Source organism: Bufo bufo, chromosome 6, assembly GCF_905171765.1.
Source record: "Bufo bufo chromosome 6, aBufBuf1.1, whole genome shotgun sequence".
Taxonomy (NCBI): Eukaryota; Metazoa; Chordata; class Amphibia; order Anura; family Bufonidae; genus Bufo; species Bufo bufo.
In genome coordinates this window covers 141,863,506-141,885,104 of record NC_053394.1, presented here as the reverse complement: position 1 = coordinate 141,885,104, position 21,599 = coordinate 141,863,506, and positions in this window count along the sequence as shown.

Below are 21,599 nucleotides of genomic sequence, written 5' to 3'. Positions count from 1 at the left end.
GACATTAAAACATAATTTTTTGGTTTCAAAAATGCTATTATTGTATTAAACTGAAATAAATAAAAAAAGTATACATATTAGGTATTGCCGCATCCGTAACAACCAGCTCTATAAAAATATCACGTAACCAACCCCTCAGGTAAAAACCGCAAAAAATAATAAATAAAAACAGTGCCAAAAAAAGCTATTTTTTTGTCACCTTACATCAATTGCAACACCAAGCGATTAAAAAGGTGTATGCCCCCCCCCAAAATAGTACCAATCAAACAGTCACCTCATCCCGTAAAAAATTAGACCCTACCTAAAACAATCTGTCAAAAAATAAAAAAGCTATGCCTCTCAGACTATGGAGACACTAAAACATCTTTTTTTTTGTTTCAAAAATGCTATTATTGTGTAAAACCTAAATAAATAAGAAAAAGTATACATATTAGGTATGGCCATGTCCGTAACGATCTGCTCTATAAAAATGTCATGCGAACTAACCCCTCAGGTAAACGCTGTAAAAATAAATAAATAAAAACTGTGCTAAGACAACTAATTTTTTAGTCACCTTGCCCCCTAAAGTGAAATAATGTATGATCAAAAAATCATATTTACCTAGAAATGATACCTATAAAAACATCAACTCTTCCTGCAAAAAATGAGCCTCTGCACCAGACGATCGGCAGATAAAAAAAATAAAAAATAGGCATTCAGAAAATGGAGACACAAAAATGCTTTATTATGTAAAACTGAAACAAGCAAACAAAGAAAGGAGACATATTTGATATCATTGCCTCCGTAATTAATTGGTCTATAAAAATAGCACATGATCTACCCTGTTAGATGAATGTTTAAAAAAAAAAAATAAATAAAACAGTGCCAAAACCTTGCCTCACAAAAAATGTAATATAGAGCAATAAAAAATTTAATGTACTGCAAAATAGTACAAATAAAGCTGGCACCTTATCCCCTACTTTCCAAAATGGGATCACTTTTTGGGAGTTTCTACTGTAAGGGTGCATCAGGGGGGCTTCAAATGGGACATGGCATCTAAAAACAAGCTCAGGTAAATCTGCCTTCCAAAAACCATACGGCGCTCCTTTTCTTCTGTTCCCTGCCCTTATATCAGTTTACGACCAAATGTGGGGTGTTTCTTTAAACAGCAGAATCAGGGTAATAAATATAGAGTTTTGTTTGGCTGTTAACCCTCGATGTGTTAAAGAAAAAAGATTATTAAAATGGAAAATCTGCCAAAAAAGTGAAATTTAGAAATGTCATCTCCATTTTCCTTTAATTCTTGTGGAACACCTAAAGGGTTAACAAAGTTTGTAAAAGGTTTTGAGTAACTTGAGGGGTGTAGTTTCTACAATCGGATCATTTATGGGGGTTTTCCACTATGTAAGCCCCACAAAGTGACTTCAGACCTGAACTGGTCCTTAAAAAGTGGGTTTTGGAAATTTTCTTAAAAATTTTAAGAATTGCTTCTACAATTCTAAGCCTTCTAACGTCTATTTCCAAAATGATGCTAACATAAAGTAGACATATTGGGAATGTTATTAAATATTTTATGAGGTATCACTTTCTGTTTTAAAAGCAGAGAAATTGAAATTTTGAAAATTGCAAATTTTTCTACATTTTTGGTAAATTGTGGATAAAGGTGAAATATATCGACTCAAATTTACCACTGTCATGAAGTGCAATGTGTCACGAGAAAATCTCAGAATGGCTTAGATAAGTAAAAGTGTTCCAAAGTTATTATCACATAAAGTGACACATGCCAGATTTGCAAAATTAGGCTCTGTCAGGAAGGTAGAAATGGCCCGGATGTGAAGTGGTTAACCTTCTTCTCCCACATATTACAGCTGCTCATTAGTGATGTCGCGAACATAAAATTTTCAGTTCGCGAACAGCGAACGCGAACTTCCGCAAATGTTCGCGAACTGGCGAACCGGGCGAACCGCCATAGACTTCAATAGACAGGCGAATTTTAAAACCCACAGGGACTCTTTCTGGCCACAATAGTGATGAGAAAGTTGTTTCAAGGGGTCTAACACCTGGACTGTGGCATGCCGGAGGGGGATCTATGGCAAAACTCCCATGGAAAATTACGTAGTGGACGCAGAGTCGGGTTTTAATCCATAAAGGGCATAAATCAACTAACATTCCTAAATTGTTTGGAATAACGTGCTTTAAAACATCCAGTGTGTGTATACGATCAGGTATGATGTTGTATCGATCAGGTAGTGTAAGGGTTACGCCCGCATCACAGACATTGACAGACCAAACTCCCCTTTTAATGCACCGCAAACAGTTCATTTGCACAACCGCAAACTCCCCATTTGCACAAGGTTGGATACCAAGCTAGCCACGTCCCGGTGATGTCATTGAAGGTTTCTTCCTCCACCCAGCCACGTACAACACCAAGGGTCCCCGAAAGGTCAATTGAATTGATTTTTCGAACGGGGAGATGGTTAAAAAAACGCTGGCTCCCTCCCCTTTGTTTTTATCCACGGTGACTGCGTCTGCGCCGTGCAATTTACTGTCACACCCGATATGAGTGGTATTTTCTGTAGTACTATTCTCATCAGTTTAATCCCTCTAACGTCCCCGACTCCCCAATCTGGGGGCCATTTATTAAACAGATTTTTCGGACGGGGAGATGGTTAAAAAAACGCTGGCTCCCTCCACTCTGTTTTAATCCACGGTGACTGCGTCTGCGCCGTGCAATTTACTGTCACACCCGATATGAGTGGTATTTTCTGTAGTACTATTCTCATCAGTTTAATCCCTCTAACGTCCCCAATCTGGGTGCCATTTATTTAATAGATTTTTCGAACGGGGAGATGGTTAAAAAAACGCTGGCTCCCTCCACTCTGTTTTAAACCACGGTGACTGCATCTGCGCCGTGCAATTTACTGTCACACCCGATATGAGTGGTATTTTCTGTAGTACTATTCTCATCAGTTTAATCCCTCTAACATCCCCAATCTGGGGGCCATTTATTAAATAGATTTTTTGAACGGGGAGATGGTTAAAAAAACGCTGGCTCCCTCCACCGATATGAGTGGTATTTTCTGTAGTATTATTCTCATCAGTTTAATCCCTGTTACGTCCCATATCAGGAATTGCCTTTTATGAAAAAAAATTTAGGCCGGGTACCTTCGACTGCCTTCACAGTGACAGACCAAACTCTCATACACTAAACTGAATTGATTTCAGGAACCGGGAGATGGAAAAAGCAGCTTGGTCGGTCCTCTTACTCCCAAATTGGGGCACTGCGCGTATCAGTGGTTGGCACTGGCAGTGGGCACACTACAGTCAGTGGAAGAGGGCCTGACACACACTGGCAGCAGGCAAGCAACTGAAATTACACTAAAGTGTAAAAATTAAATGCCTTATTTATCGGCAAGCTACTGTGCCACCCGGTATGAGTGGTTGGCACTGGCAGTGGGCACACTACAGTCAGTGGAAGAGGGCCTGACACACTGACTGGCAGCAGGCAAGCAACTGAATTTAGACTACTGTCTAAAAATTAAATGCCTTATTTATCGGCAAGCTACTGTGCCACCCGGTATCAGTGGTTGGCACTGGCAGTGGGCACACTACAGTCAGTGGAAGCGGGCCTGACACACACTGGCAGCAGGCAAGCAACTGAAATTACACTAAAGTGTAAAAATTAAATGCCTTATTTATCGACAAGCTACTGTGCCACCCGGTATCAGTGGTTGGCACTGGCAGTGGGCACACTACAGTCAGTGGAAGCGGGCCTGACACACACTGGCAGCAGGCAAGCAACTGAATTTAGACTACTGTCTAAAAATTAAATGCCTTATTTATCGGCAAGCTACTGTGCCACCCGGTATCAGTGGTTGGCACTGGCAGTGGGCACACTACAGTCAGTAGAAGCGGGCCTGACACACACTGGCAGCAGGCAAGCAACTGAAATTACACTAAAGTGTAAAAATTAAATGCCTTATTTATCGGCAAGCTACTGTGCCACCCGGTATGAGTGGTTGGCACTGGCAGTGGGCACACTACAGTCAGTGGAAGAGGGCCTGACACACTGACTGGCAGCAGGCAAGCAACTGAATTTAGACTACTGTCTAAAAATTAAATGCCTTATTTATCGGCAAGCTACTGTGCCACCCGGTATCAGTGGTTGGCACTGGCAGTGGGCACACTACAGTCAGTGGAAGCGGGCCTGACACACACTGGCAGCAGGCAAGCAACTGAATTTAGACTACTGTCTAAAAATTAAATGCCTTATTTATCGGCAAGCTACTGTGCCACCCGGTATCAGTGGTTGGCACTGGCAGTGGGCACACTACAGTCAGTTGAAGTCGGCCTGACACACACTAGCAGCAGGCAAGCAGCTGAAATTACACTAAAGTGTAAAAATTAAATGCCTTTTTTATGCAAAGTCCTGTGCCAGCCGGTATGAGTGGTGGGCACTGGCAGTGGGCACACTACAGTCAGTGGAAGTCAGCCTGACACACACTGGCAGGCAACTAACCTTAGATTAAAGTGTAAAAATTAAGTGCCTATTTTTTAAGCAAAGTCCTGTGCCACTCGGTATGACAGGGGTGGGCACTGGCAGTGGGCACACTACAGTCAGTTGAAGTCGGCCTGACACACACTAGCAGCAGGCAAGCAGCTGAAATTACATTAAAGTGTAAAAATTAAATGCCTTTTTTAAGCAAAGTCCTGTGCCAGCCGGTATGAGTGGTGGGCACTGGCAGTGGGCACACTACAGTCAGTGGAAGTCAGCCTGACACACACTGGCAGGCAACTAACCTTAGATTAAAGTGTAAAAATTAAGTGCCTATTTTTTAAGCAAAGTCCTGTGCCACTCGGTATGACAGGGGTGGGCACTGGCAGTGGGCACACTACAGTCAGTTGAAGTCGGCCTGACACACACTAGCAGCAGGCAAGCAGCTGAAATTACATTAAAGTGTAAAAATTAAATGCCTTTTTTAAGCAAAGTCCTGTGCCAGCCGGTATGAGTGGTGGGCACTGGCAGTGGGCACACTACAGTCAGTGGAAGTCAGCCTGACACACACTGGCAGGCAACTAACCTTAGATTAAAGTGTAAAAATTAAGTGCCTATTTTTTAAGCAAAGTCCTGTGCCACTCGGGATGACAGGGGTGGGCACTGGCAGTGGGCACACTACAGTCAGTTGAAGTCGGCCTGACACACACTGGCAGGCAACTAACCTTAGATTAAAGTGTAAAAATGAAGTGCCTTTTTTTTAAGCAAAGTCCTGTGCCACACGGGATGACAGGGGTGGGCACTGGCAGTGGGCACACTACAGTCAGTTGAAGTCGGCCTGACACACACTAGCAGCAGGCAAGCAGCTGAAATTACACTAAAGTGTAAAAATTAAATGCCTTTTTTATGCAAAGTCCTGTGCCAGCCGGTATGAGTGGTGGGCACTGGCAGTGGGCACACTACAGTCAGTGGAAGTCAGCCTGACACACACTGGCAGGCAACTAACCTTAGATTAAAGTGTAAAAATTAAGTGCCTTTTTTTAAGCAAAGTCCTGTGCCACACGGAATGACAGGGGTGAGCACTGGCAGTGGGCACACTACAGTCTGTGGGCCTGCAGCTCCTCACACACAGGCAGGCCAGGCAACTGCAATATGTATATAAAGGAAAAAAAAAAAGCAGACTAATGTTGCAGCCCTAAAAAGGGCTTTTTGGGGTGCTGTCAGGACGCTGTCCTTACAGCAGAGATCAGATGAGTCTTTCAGGACTGGAGTGGACACTGAATTCACTAGCCTAGCTATCGATTTCCCAATTAAATCAGCAGCAGTTACAGTCTCCCTCCTCTCACTAAGACTGCAGCTTCAGAATGAATCTAAAATGGATGCTGTGCAGGAGGTGGGAGGGTCTGGGAGGGAGGGTATGCTGCTGATTGGCTGGAATGTGTCTGCTGACTGTGAGGTACAGGGTCAAAGTTTGCTCAATGATGATGTATAGGGGGCGGACCGAACATCGCATGTGTTCGCCCGGCAGAGGCGAACGCGAACAAGCTATGTTCGCCGGGAACTGTTCGCCGTCGGATAGTTCGGGCCATCTCTACTGCTCATTAGGGATCCCAGCATCAGAACATCCTGTAAGGTCTTTGTAACAAATTGGGTTTATCCTAAATAGACAACTCCTTTAAGCAAAATGTTATAAAAAGGGGTATAACTTCTTAAAAACACAGAGCTTCATCTGAAAAGCTCATCAAGTATGGCTATGATCTTTTTTTATATATTTTTTTTAACATGCAAGTCAGACTATGTGAAGAACTTTGATGACTGAAGCCCACCACCCCTCTATTTTCAGACTTCCCCTATAAACTTTCATTGCCTCGGTAAGTTACATTCACAGTTCAGATTTGTGGACACTGCTTGCAATAATGATCTGTGACTGTTTATTTAATCACAGTTTTTGATGTAAAATTCTTTGTCGCTAGAGGAATATTTTATTAATAGCGGCCTTTCTGCATGAAAACTAACAAGGCTTCACAGGCCCACCAGATAAAAAAATAATAGTTTTCACTTGGTATTGTTACATGGAATACGTCAAACTGTTTGGCGTTTGAGGCTTCTGTACATGGTATAAGAGTCATTGGCTGCAAAGGTTGTCTCAGACTCTTTTTGCATAGACAATGTGCTGAGGTTCTTCTTAAAGTGCCGTCTGTCTGGTAATATACATCATGAAAACACATCCGACTTATTTTGTCACGTTTTTGAAGTCTCCCTTCAAAGAAACATGGCCCCTGGGGGCAGAAATCACTGTGCATCCGGAAGCTAATCAATGGTGCTGGCTGAATTGAAACTGAAATGCTTCTGATGACTCAAATGTTGGGGATCAGCTTTGCCTACTTTCAGATTGCTTTTGACAAATCTGACTACTGATTCCACTTTTTACCATTTGATGTTTGATATCAGCTGCTAGAGATGAGTGAATCGAAGTTGACGAAGTGAAATTCGATCTGAATTTCAGGAAAATTTTGATTTGCACCAAAGCCGAATTTCCTTGTGCTTCGTGGTAATGAATCACATTTTTTCATGGAGAAAAAAACTCTGGGAAGGTGGGATCACCCATAATGCCATGCATGCAGCCAATCAGCAGCCAGACAGCCCTGTAATGTCACAGCCCTATAAATAGCGTTAGCCATCTTAGATTCTGCCATTTACCAGTGTACTTAGTGCAGGGAGAGACGTTTGCAGGCGCTAGAGACAGTGATAGAAAAAACTTCATTGTGCTAAAAAAAACTATTTACAATTGCAGGGCAAGATTATTCAAGGTGTAGAGAAAGGATAGGGAGGAATTGCCATTATACAGCTCTGTAATTCCAGCAAACCATTCTTATTAGTGTGCCATTGTTTATTAAAAGGAAATATTTCTACATATTATTTGCCCTTGTGTGGTGCAGTTATATGTTCTAAAGCATTTTTTGTCTTGTATTAGTGGGGAAAAAGGGGCTTATTAGCCATTGTGTGGTGAAGTGCTAAAATTACAGCCCTTTTTGTCATGTATTAGTGGCAAAAGTAAAATATATTTGCCGTTCAGCGGTGCAGTTAAATATTCTAAAGCCTTTTGTGGCGTGTATTAGTGGAAAAAGAAAAAACCATTTGCTGCTCAGCCGGGCAGTTATCTGTTATAAAGCCTTTTGTGGCGTGTATTAGTGGAAAAAGAAAAAAAAATATTTGCTGTTCAGCGGTGCAGTTATCTGTTCTAAAGCACTTTTTGTCCTGTATTAGTGGCAAAAGAAAAATATGTTCGCCATTCAGCGTTGCACTTATATGTTGAAAAGTCTTTTGTGTAGTGTAAAAGAGTAAAAAAATAAGGGCCTATTTGCAGTTCAGCGGTGCAGTTATATGTGGTAAAGCCCTTTTTGCGGTATGGACAGAATTATTTAGTGGTGAAATTTTTTATGTGAAACAGGCTTTTTTGGGGAAAATTGATGGGTGATTGTAGACTTTGTTCTGTTTGAACCGAATTCCATTATCCTTTCATTGGTGCCATTTTTTTTTCAAACTTGTTTTTTTCAGGAAAATTGATGAGTAATTGTACACCTCCTTTTGCTGTATGGACCAAATTATGTCGTTGTGGGTCCTGCAGTAAACATAATGAAGACGCTGATGGCAACACACCAGCAGACTTTGCCTTTACCATCTATTCACAATTAAATCAAGCAGCTTCCATAAGTTGAAAATATTCACATGTTTTTATCTGCTCCATCTGCATTCGATCTCTACAGCACACATGTCACAGGTTAAGGGGAAGGGAAAACACCAAATACACACCACAACGAATAGACAACAATCTAGGCCTCAAAAGCTAAGGAAGAGGGATGGTGACCTCCTAGTAATCCCTAGGCCTTTCCCTAACTACTGCCAGTATCAGCAGATCCTGATGGTGGAAATACTCATACACCGGATACCTAAAGCCCTGCTAAAACTGACGAGCCCTAGGATAGGTAGCAGGGGATGAGACAGCTGGTTCCTTTCAGAATGAAGGAACCTGCATCTCCCTGAGGCCTAGAAACTACAAACACCAGCTAATAAGAAACAGCGAAGGCAACAAGTACTTAGCTTAGAGATGTATGGAGAATCAGGAGATGCAAGACAAACCAGCACTAGCAACTCCAAGCAGAAACTATCAACCGCATGGTCAGCAGTGGAGGCGGATCTAAATAGAGCCTTATTACTGATAACGAGCGGCACCTGAGGAGAGGTGAGATCCTGCCGAACAACAACATACATAGAGGAAAAACAGAGAGACCTGTCAGATAGCCTCACGTGCAGCAAGTCTATCCGATCTTCTCACCTCTCTCACAGGAGGGACCGTGACAGTACCCGCCCTTCTATGGGTGGCCTCCGGACACCCAGGACTGACTTTATCAGGATGTAAGTCAGAGCGGGAGAAGAAAAGGAGAGGGTTAGTCACTAGACCTTCGGGTCGAGAGTCCGAGAATAACTTTGCAGAGCGCCAAAAGGAGGGCAAACTAGGGGGGGGGGGGGGGCAGAAGAAGGTTCTGCTAATTTATCAAGATGTGCCCTGTGAAAGACCCTCACAAGGCGACTGGCATTTACGTCGGTCGCAGGAACCCACATTTTTTCCTCTGGACCGTAACCCTACCAGTGCAAGAGGTACTGAAGAGATCCACAAAGAATACGTGAGTTCACTATCCTGGCAATCTGAAACTCAAGATTACTATCCACCATGACAGGAGGTGGTGGCAGGGAAGATGGTTCAGCAGGTTCAACATATCTTTTCAGCAATGACTTGTGAAACACATTTTGAATCTTCAAAGCCTGCGGAAGCTCAAGACGAAAAGCAACCGGATTAATAATGGCAGAGATCTTGTATGGCCCAATAAACCTTGGCCCCAACTTCCAAGAGGGTACCTTCAACTTAATGTTTCTTGTGAACAGCCACACAGAATCACCCACTCTCAGGTCCAGACCACTCACACGTCTCTTGTCAGCCATACATTTATACTTTTTGCCCATTTTATTTAAATTGTTTTGAATCTTCCGCCAAATAGATGACAACGAAGAGGAGAATCTTTCCTCTTCAGGTATACCAGATTTCTCAGTACCAGGAAATGTGCTAAACTGCGGATGGAACCCGTATGCACCAAAAAACTTTGACTTATCAGTGGACCCCTGTCTACGGTTATTTATAGCAAACTTGGCCAATGACAAAAATGACGACCTCTCCTCTTGATTCTCAGAGACAAAACATCCCAAATAAGTCTCCAGATTCTGGTTACTGCGCTCAGTCTGCCCGTTCGACTAAGGATGAAAGGCTGAAGAGAAGGACAATTGGACCCCCAGACGAGTACAGAACGCCTTCCAGAATCTGGAAACAAATTGAGTCCCTCTATCAGACACCACATCAGAGGGAATGCCGTGTAGTATCACGATGTTATCGACAAACACTTCAGCAAGAGTTTTGGCATTAGGTAAACCTGATAATGGTATAAAGTGCACCATTTTGCTGAAGCGGTCAACAACCACCAGAATCACAGTTTTCCCAGAATAATTAGGGAAATCTGTGAGAAAGTCCATGGACAAATGAGTCTAGGGTCGGGATGGGATAGACAAGGGAAGTAAAAATCCTGAAGGCCGAGTATGAGCCACCTTAGCACACTCACACGTCTCACAAGCTGCCACATAGCCCTCAACACATTTATGTAACTCTGGCCACTAGAATCTTCGTGAAATGAGATCCACAGTGGATCTGCTCCCATGGTGTCCCGTAAGAACAGTATCGTGATGTTCCTTAAACACCTTGTGTCGTAGTTCCGAAGGGACAAACAACTTCCCTGGAGGACAGGAATCGGGTGTCTCTCCGTGGGCCTCCAACACCTCTGCCTCAAGTTCAGGATAAAGGGCTGATACAACCACCCCATCAGCCAATATTGTAGCAGGATCCTCCGAATCTCCCCCCCCCCTCCCCCGGGAAAGCTACGCGGTAAGGCATCCGCCTTGACGTTTTTAATCCCAGGACGATAAGTGACAATGAAATTAAATCTAGTAAAAAACAACGACCATCTGGCCTGCCTTGGGTTCAGACGTTTAGCTGACTGTAGGTAGGCCAGATTTTTGTGATCAGTAATTACCATAATGGGATGAATCGCTCTTTCCAACCAATGACGCCACTCTTCAAAAGCCAATTTAATGGCCAACAACTCTCTATTACCTACATCATAATTTCTTTCAGCAGAAGAGTTTTTTAGAGAAAAAAGCACAAGGGTGCCATTTGCTAGGAGAAGAACCCTGCGACAAGACTGCTCCAACCCCTACCTCTGATGCATCAACTGCCACAATAAATGGTTGTGACACATCCGGTTGCACCAGAATAGGAGCAGAAGCAAAACATTCATCCTTTATTGCTGAAAAAGCATTCAATGCTTCTTCAGACCAGACTGAGAAATCCACGCCTTTCTTAGTCATATCAATTAATGGTTTAACAACAGTTGAGTAATTCAAGATATATTTACGGTAGTAGTTGGTGAACCCCAAAAATTGCATGAGTGCCTTCAGATCTTCGGGTCGATCCCAGTCCAACACAGCACAGACTTTTTCCGGATCCATACGAAAACCCGAAGATGAGAGTAGGTACCCCAGGAATTGCACTTCAGGGACCGCAAATACACACTTCTCCATTTTGGCATACAATTTATTCTCTCATAGGATCTGTAAGACCTGTCTCACATGATCCTTATGCGACTCCATATCAGGGGAATAAATTAAAATATCATCCAGATGAACCACCACAAACCTGCCTACCAGATGATGAAAGATGTCATTGATGAAGTGTTGAAAAACCGCAGGAGCATTGGACAAACCAAAAGGCATGACCAGATTCTCAAAATGACCCTCAGGAGTATTAAAGGCCATTTTCCATTCGTCCCCTTCCTTGACTCTTATCAGATTATATGCCCCCCTCAAATCCAACTTAGAGAACACCTTGGTGCCGACAATCTGATTGAATAAATCTGGGATCAAAGGAAGGGGATAGGGATCACTGATAGTGATGCGATTAAGCTCATGGAAGTCCAAACATAGCCTAAGAGTTCCATCCTTTTTTTTTAACAAAGAAGAACCCCGCCGCCATTGGTGATTTGGATGGACTAATATAACCTTTAGCCAAACTCTCGGTGATATACTCTCGCATGGCTACTCTTTTGGGTTCAGAAAGATTATACAACCGAGACTTTGACAATCTAGCTCCGGGAATAAGGTTGACGGGGCAATCATACTCCCGATGAGGAGGCAACTCCTGGTCTCCACCCTTAGAGAATACATCAGAAAAATCCAAAAAGAAAGGAGGTAACATTTTAGTAGTTACAACAGAAAGCGACATGCTAAGACAGTTGTCAAGGCAGAAATCACTCCAATCAAGAATCTTGCCAATCGATAGGTTTACCATGGTTAACCAGGCATAACCGTACTAACACCAGAGGAGCAAGCAAACCCTCCAGCACAAAACATGAAATGGATTCAATATGAGAGTCTCCCACCTTTAGGTGAATGTTCTGAACCATTTGAGACAGACAATTTTGAGAGATAGAGGTGCGGAATCAATCGCAAACACAGAAATATTTTTGTCTAATGCGCTTGTTGTCAAACCATGCATACGGACAAACTGGCCATCCACTAAGTTAACCCCTGCCCCACTGTCAATAAATACTTCCATTACCACAGTTTTGGAATCTAGCGCCACATTGCCAGGCAGGAGAAATCGGGTACTACCGGTAAAAGACAAAAGTACATTCTCAACTTCCCCATCCACACTACCAAGTGTGACAAGAGGTCTAGACACATTAGGACTTTTTTTTCCCTTTTCACCTTGATGTTTAACATAAGGACATACGTTAACAAAATTTCCTCCTTGACCACAGAAAAAGCAAAGTCTTTTCCTAACCCTAAAGTTTTTATCACCTGGACCAGGTGGGACCTGATCAAATTGCATTGGCTCATCACCAGACACGAGCTCGAGTGTCTCTTTACCCAGAGTGTCAGAAGAGACCGCTTCCCTGTATGATAATACGTCCCGAGTGAGAGGAACCTTAGATCTCTCCATCAGGCGTCTATCAATACACTCCGCCAGAGACATGGCTGCCTCTAATGACTCTGGATTTGCGTAAAATGCCAAGGCGTCCTTCAGGCTCTCAGACAGTCCTTGACAAAATTGACTACGGAGAGCTGGGTCATTCCACTCCGCATCAGATGCCCACCTCCTAAATTCAGAGCAATAGGATTCAGCTGAACGCTCTCCCTGCAGCAAGCAACGCAACTTAGATTCGGCCAGGGAAACCCAATCTGGGTCATAGTAGATAAGTCCCAGAGCTCTGAAAAATTCAATTTCTGACCGGAGGGATTGTGAAGAGAAAGCCTAAGACTGAGCGTCACCTTTCAGCAATTAAATAATTATCCCCACTCTCTGACTCTCATCCCCAGAAGAGCTGGGACGCAGTCTGAAATATAATTTGCATGATTCCCTGAACCGAACAAAGTTGTCACTTCCCCCGGAAAACCTACCTTCGGTTCAGGGCAGGCCTGGTTCCCGCTGCCGGAACCCACTGCCTGTGGTCTCTAAAATTCTGCAATGGCCGTGCGGAGGTCAGCCACTTCCAAAGACAGCCCTGTATACATACGATCGACCAGTGCAGAAACAGTATCCATTGCTGCACTGATAAAACAAATGATAGCGGTTTAGACAGTTGATAATGTCACAGGTTAAGGGGAAGGGAAAACACCAAATATACACCACAACAAATAGACAACAATCTAGGCCTCAAAAGCTAAGGAAGAGGGAAGGTGACCTCCTAGTAATCCCTATGCCTTTCCCTGTCAGCAGTGTGAGGCGGATCTAAATAGAGCCTCATCACTGATAACGAGGAGAGGTGAGATCCTGCCAAATAACAACATACATAGAGGAAAACAGAGAGACCTGTCTCACTTGCAGCAAGTCTATCCGATCTTCTCACCTCTCTCACAGGAGGGACCGTGACAACACAAGAAATGACAGGAGAGCCTTTTCTTTGGAGTCCAAGTCCAGTTTCTTAAGATCAGGAGTCCCATCAGAATTGTGCGTAACATTCTTGCTCCCTGTGCAAAGCCATAACAAAAGGACTCTGTAGGTATACACATCAGAGTAAGCTAAAGTTGGTTGCCCCAATTTTAATTCAGGAGCAGCAAACAGCGGGAAGCAAATAAAAGTGGCTGAACTCCGCTGCTCTGTATCTCTTGTGAAGTCAATGTCTCCAACTATGCCCATCTCGCGATTTACAGCAAATACATTATTTTTATGTAGAGATCCAAGAATTATGTTGGAGGCATGTAGTGTATGCAAGCCATGTGCGACCCCCTCTCATCACTCTCACTCTGGTGGCCACCCGACGGCTTAGGGAGGGTGGGCAGGGACTGGTGCCCCCCCCCCCCCCCCTGTTTTCCTACCCCTGTTAATATATATTTCCTCTGATGCCTGTTCCGGTGGGGCATGCAGGGGTTAATGAAGGGATCCGGTTAGGAGAGTGGGCGGTCAGCCAGGAGGGCATATATGCCTCTGTCCCGCCTTCCCTCTTCCTCTTTGAGCGGAAGCGCTTTGTCCCTCCCTCCCCTGTGAGTTGATAGTGTGGTGTTTCGTTCGGATGGTGTGATCAGAAGTGATTCGGGGGAATGGTTATATAGGCAAAGTGCCTCCTTGGAATGTTTAAAGTCACAGCTGGCGGCTAGTTATTGCAGCGTAAAGGTGTTGGAGGAAAAATGGGCGTATCCGCCCGCTGGGAGACCAGCGGCTGGCGGAGAGCACGGTTCTAGGTTATGGTTTTGCCGTTTGAATAAAGCTGTGGCCGATTACCACCCAACAAAATAAAAGGTTAAAAGTGGAACGGTGTCAGTGTCGTTATTAAAGGGGTTAGTTGGGGTTGGTATGTTGGGGCTAGAGGAAGGTTCGGTGTTCCCCTTCCCATTCCTTATGGTGCCAACAGTCTGTTCTGCACCTGGTTTGCCTAGGCGAACTGAGTCACACAGGGGAGGAACTGCTCCATTTACTTCAGCACTAAATCAAATCCTGGCTTGGCGACAACTCAAAATCGTAACCATGGTGACCGACAATGGGAAGTACATGGTGTCGGTGCTGCGTCAAGGAGGGCTGAGCCATGCACCCTGCATGGCAAACATGTTCAATCTGGTTGTCAAGCGATTCTTGAAGTCTTCCACCCATCTGCAAGACATCCTAAAATGGGCAGGAAACTTTGCATGCACTTCAGGCACTCGTACACCGCAAAGCACACCCTCCTTGAGAAAATATTCAGTTCACGTGTCATCTCTGTTTTGGATCCACTCTTGTTTTTTTTTTTTTTTTTGGCTTTAGCAATACTGATGGATTACTGACCAAATACTGATCAAGTGAAGGCGGATACTCAACAGACAGGATCTGTTTTTTGGGGGTTATTGTTCTGACGGATCAGAGGAAGGGCAAAAGTGACGTCAACACAAACTTACTGTTGACACTCTCTCCACTATGTCGGGGTCTCTACTTGTATAAGCGTTTAATGGAACAGGTTCTGTAGACATCTATGTGGAATAAGCTGACGACGGTGTGAAAGGAGTGCGCTTTTTCTTGGCGCCAAGATCGACCTGTATGGCTAAGTTCATACTTGAGTTATTTGATCAGTTTTGGCCCCGTGACTGCCCAAATAAGTGAAGTGTACAGTGATTCTAAGAGCGACGCCTGTCATCTGCATGTCATACGGACTTACAGTATTATTTCACTTTCAAAGCAGACTCCTTATGCGTGTTACTGCAAGGCACAGTGTTCTACACCACTATAAAGGCTCTCTGGAGCCAGGAAATAGCCATTTTTTAGCAAAATTCACAGCGAATATATTCAGATCTAACCACATTTTGTCTCTATGCAGAGAATAACTCCTCCTCATATGGAAATAAGAACAACCTTTATCGACTGACTTCTTGCTGAATTGACAAGAATTGAGCAAAGTCTCCCCACATGCTCAACCCAACCAATATGTAGACATGGTCTACTTTGTCTGGCTAAGCAAACTAGAGAGTCATCCAGGGTCATCAACTCTAGCACTTTTGCAGACGGCAGTCAACCCCTCACAAATATTTGTGATTTTACAGTAGCACTTGGTTATTTTATGAAAATAAGTTAGTAGGCATTGTGACTTGACTATGATGTAAACATGGAGTTACTTTATCTGTTGGAGAAATCCTCTTTAACTCACCGGTAGTTTAGCAACTCAACAATGAAAATAACTAATAACTTTGTTCTTATGGTGGACTGTAGGGCAACAACTGGTTTTGTGTATAAGTTGAGTAAAGATATGGTAACTGAGGCCAACATTAAGCAGACCACCATATATTGTGATTGTCCATATTGCTTCCTTTGCTGGTTGGATTAATTTTTCACATTATACACTTCTCATTTCCATGGTTATGACCACCCTCCAATCCATCAGCAGTGGCCGTTCAGGCACACTATAGGAAAAACTGCCGTCCTCTCTGGTGGCTGGGACCGTGGGGGCGCACATAGGCTGGTGCTTTTTAATATAGTGTGCAACCCCGACAACACAGTTGGATTCCAGGGTGGTCGTGACCATGGAAATGAGAAGTGTATAATGTGATAGAAAAATGAATCCAGACAGCAAAGTAGGCAATATGGACGATTACAATACATTAGTAAGTGCCTTGTATTAATTTTGTCTACATGATAAATGCTATTTGCTGAAGTTACTCAACCCTTTTAAGTTCTTTATTTGCCATATTTTTATGGACCATTTTGTGCTTACACCTAGCAAGTTTTTGTTCACCTAAGTTAATCATCCTGTCCTAAGTAACATATTCTAGGATGTGAGGCCTTTGTCCCAAGATTCTGTTTTTAATTTTAATTCTTGATCTTTCTGGTCTACCACCTGGTTCCTCCTGCCTGCTCCTATATTACTGACTTGAGTCGTCTAACCTTACTTCTGCATATCACTTTTTGTATGTCCAAGCTGCTGACTGATCTTGATCTTGTCTGACAACAAATGTACCCTATTACCACAGTTCAATCCATCACGCAATCACAGTTCTTGTCTTCTGCCAATATTACTCAGATTTATCATTGCTATTGACAACCTCCCATCTATTCTTACCTGCTATTATGACTGCATTACCTGGCCCTCATCTCTGAGTGACAAGAAGGTGACCACTGCAGTTGTCACTCAAATCAAAGGGGAGGGACTGTGAAGCAGTTCAATGCAGAGAGCACTTCACATTGAAGCTCTGAGCACTTGCAGAAGCAGAATCTGGCAGAATAAAAGTTCATATTCACAATACTCCTGATAATATAAGCTCAACAAAAGTGAACTTTGTCCTGCTTTCCCTTGCCCCTACCTAGTGCTGTCTTCAGTTTGTCATGGTCAAAACTGATGATAGATTCCCTTTGAAGATGTACAGCATTAGAAATGCATGGCTTCAGAAACAGTACATCTGTCCATAGGTTGCAGCTACAGTGTAAGCTCTATTGTGCATTTAATTGAATCTAGTAAGAAAAAAATGGCGCACAAAGGGACTAAACAAAATAACATATAAGACAAGCCCATGTGGGCCTAGACAATTACAAGGCGGTACCAGTATGAATAAAAGGAATGCTCTCATCCGTTATGGTCAAGATGGATGGGGCTCATCAAAAGGGTGCCATGTCAGGATACCGTGGAGTGCGTCTCCCAATTCTGTGTTGTTGCGATTACTGGAAACCATACAAAAATGATGCCAAAAAAGAAGAAATTGCTGCAATAGTAGGCAGGGGTCAGGAATGAATTCCCTAGTGAGACCCTAGTGCAGGGAAGGGGCTATTGATACCCTGCCTACCTATACGGAGTGCTTGCCCCGCAAGGAGCGACCCCGTCCGGATACCTGTCCCTAGTGAAGGCCGGTATCCCTAATGTACCCTCAGGCTGTTACAGTCAATTGCTCCCTATGGCCATGAAAGGAGGCCGCATTTTTTCTTCCCCCGAGGCACACCCTGATGTTGGGGCTCCTGCCTGATGGTAGCCGGGTGCCCATGATGAGTGTTTGTATCGGTGCCAGGCAGGATGTGTAGAGTGCAATAGCCGACATATGGTGTAGGAGTAAGTAACCAGGCCAGATGTAGCAGAATAAACAGGAGTGCAAAACAAGAGTTGTAGTACATCAAACGATAGCAAAACACAGTTCCAACTGTACACAGTGCAATTCTCCCCAGAGAACAATGTATGGATTTTGGCAAGGATGGCAGTTATAGCCATCTTCCCGCTCTATCTGTTTCAAGTCCCTTTTTGCAGAATCTGTGGTGTTTTGGGCCTAAGAAGAGGGAGCACAGCTTTCTTTCCCTTACAAACTGTCCCTATCACAAACTAGAGATAGGCGTGGAGCCAGTCCATACGTAACCACCTACAAGGGCAGAGCCAGAATTGTTAACCCCGACATACACAGCTATGCTCGTTATACAGGGCATAAAATGACATAAAATTATATGTTTAAACAGCAAACAATCTGCAAGTACCCCCTGCTCTGGGGTACTGCACATACTGGGGGTCATTTACTAGAAACTGGCATTTTTATAGGCCAGTCTTAGCAAAAAGCCCTCTGGCGCCAATTGTACCCAATTTATAAAGGAGTAGAGGCCTCTTAAGAAATTTTACGCATCTGTGATGCCCATGCACCAGAAACTGAAACCTATATGTCAGTTGTAATTTATGCCAGTTTTCTGATACAAATTACAGTAAATGTGTAAATGAGGTGTGCCGGCCCTGTAACGACTTTTAAGAAAGTGGCAAGAGCAACGTAAAAACCATGAAAAGTAGTAAAATATTCAAAGCAAAATGCTTCTTTCTCTAATAATTTAGATTTTTAATGTTTTTTTAATTTAATAGCAGAAAGTGGTGGTGACAGATAGCAGTCAACCCCTTGAAGGGGAGCGTTTTTGCATTTTTTTGAATATTTTTGCTACCCTCCGCAATTTCCTTGTAGAGCACTGTGAAATATAGTACTGAGGTATACATAACTAGTATATTTTAATTTACATGTCTATTGTATTTGGACTCAATTAACCGAGCCCAGGCCGAGCATTAAAAAGATTCTATTATCCACGCAACCGGTGAGCCGAAGGCAGATCCATTAGGGAGTATATGACTCCAATCTGCACTGTTGCTTGTTAAAGAAACATGATATTCAATGCGATTCATTGTGCCCATATAACGATATTTGTTTTAAGGTTGACTTCCTCCGGAGAGCTTTAGGCTAAGACTCTCAGCAGTGATGCGAATGCTAATTTTCTCTTAAACGCTTGATTTGTATCTTACATAAAAACAACAATGAGGTTATTTATTTTCTTAATTGTCTTTGAAATGATCATCGGGGAGTCTTCCCTGTCACTGGCTTCCTTACATTTGTTCTTAGTCTGAGCAGACAACAAAGAGTGGCCAAATGAATTATTACCATATTGTGTTCAACCGGTGGAATGAGCCTCACTGTAGGGATAGCGGATCTTATTGATGCTGCGCAAGCACAGAAACTCAGCCACTAATGAGATGAACTCCGTTTCTAGCATGTAAACCTTCTCCTAGCAACTGTACATGGCGCTCTTTAGAGTGTGTCATCAGTGCAAGCGGTAGAGAGTTTCTTCCTCTCCAATCTTTTCTTTGCTTCCAAAGCTTAAGGACATCAAAGAATGACTGCAGAGGATGGACTGTAAGGAGCCAGCAAGGAGCAGGAGAAGCATCTTTAAAGGAAATAATGTACAATATCTTTTAATGTACTTCCAATCACTCAATCTCAGGCAATATTTTGCACACTTGTCTGATTTGATCTGGTTCTGCTCATGCATAGAGAAAATGGAAGAGGAGAGCATAGGATTGTGGGGGAGTACAATAGTAACTAGGTTAGAAAAGGCATCCAAGAAAGGGGAGCTCCACTGGCTATATCTTCTACAGGCATGATCATCTTGTGAAATAGACCTGATGCCATATTCCCCCCTTCCCCCCATCTTATAATAGATGCCCAAACTTATGGTAATGCAGCTGTACTGGACCTATATTTTGATGTCAATCGAAGAGGCCAGAACAGCATCACTGAATAACCTAATGGGACAGGGGAAAGGTGAGTATTATACAGTGTGTGCTCTGTATACTGGGGCACAGCACGGGGCAGAGGCCACGGAGCCTGAGGCACAGTATGAGGACAGAGAGCATGAGACACAGTACGGGGGTCATAGTATGGTGACACAGAGCATGAGGCACAGTATGGGAGCATAATATGGTGGCAGACTGTATGAGGCACATAATGGCAGAAGAGTACACAAGGCACAGGACGGGGCAAAGAGCATGAGGCACGGTATAGGGGCAGAGAACATCAGACACAGTATGGGGATAAAGAGCATGGGGCACAGTATGGGGACAGAGAGCATGAGACACAGTATGGTGGCACAGTATGGGAACAGAGAGCATGAGGCACAGTATGGGGACAGAGAGCATGAGTTACAGTATGGAGGCACAGTATGGCAACATAGAGCATGAGGCACAGTATGGGGACAGAGAGCATGAGGTACAGTATGGAGGCACAAAGCATGAGGCACAGTTTGGGGGCAGAGAGCATGAGGCACAGTATAAGAGCTCAATGTGGTGGCAGGCTGAATGAGGCACAAAAAGGTGGCAGAGTACACAAGGCACAGGACGGGGCAAAGAGCATGAGGTACGGTATGGGGGCAGAGAACATCATACACAATATGGGGCACAGAGTATAAGGCACAGTATGGGGCCACAAGCTCTGTGCCCCCCATACTGGGAGCACAGAGCTTGTGTCACTATACAGTATAAGGGGGCACAGAACATGTGCTACTATATATGGGGCACAGAGTGTGTAGCACTGTCTATAGGGGCATTACCATTAGGGGCACTATATGTGTGGTACATTATTTAATATAATCCTATGCAAAATTGTCTCCAATGCATCTCAGGATTGGGAGCAGCAACTAGAATTCACCATAAATAACTCTTCAACTTTGTGATGACAAAACTACAGGGAATCCCAGTCTGACTCTAAACTTTTGATCAAGGAGCTGGGTTTCCAGTATATAATTTAACTATTTGCCTTAAAGTTGCTTTGCTTTCCCAGTGAGCTCCACAGCCAGAGGGATGTTCAGTGGAGTCTCTTTGTTTAGTGAGTTTGTTTTCTTCCAGCAATGAGACATGTGAATTGAATTCTGAGATCTTAATAAGCCAAATCCATTTATTTTATAATATAAAAAATCTGTCTCTTCCTTATTCCGCCTCAATGCTGAAATCACAGCAGGGAGAACCTTGTCAGCTCTTGGAGCAGATGCAGCGTCTCAGTCTTTTACTTTGTGAGTTTTTTCTTTCATGCAGACGTCTGTGCTGTTGAGAGGATTTTTCGATTTTGCTTTGTTCACCTGTTTATTTTCCTTTCACTATGAAATTAATCGGAGAGGAATTCAGTGGACAAGAGGGAGAAGCAAACTGCAGACAAAGCCAAGGGCTTACTGGAAACTTAAAGTGACCCTGGGAAATTTTTTTTAACGTGGGCACATGTTGTAGGCAGGTCCAGATTGACAGAGGGTGTGGTAACACAAGTAGACATGGCCAACACAAGTAGACTGGGACAAACAAGTAGGCGGGGTCAGCAGTACCATGATACAGCCCAAAATACCGCCCCTGAAGCTGTCCGTCTGTGGTGGCCATCAAAAGATGCCATGTTCTGTCCTCCTCTTTATCTAATTATCGGTAATTAAGATATGCAGCACTGGGCTTAAAGGGACTGTAGGGCTGGCTTGGTGCTGTGGCCTGCATCTCACCTCTTAAATGGGTTCTACCACCTCAGACATTGGGGGCATGTTTGAGATGGTATATTCTATACTTAGAATGGAGCCAGAAAAGTCCTGGAGGGCGCTCTGCGGCCGCCCTCCGTTCATTTTTATGGGAGAGCCGGCTGTTTTCGGAAGACACTTTGAAATGAATGGGAGGCACACCGAGCAGGTTTGGTCACTGCTCCATTCCCTTCCATGGGACTGACTGAAATAGCCAAACCAGGGATTGGATTT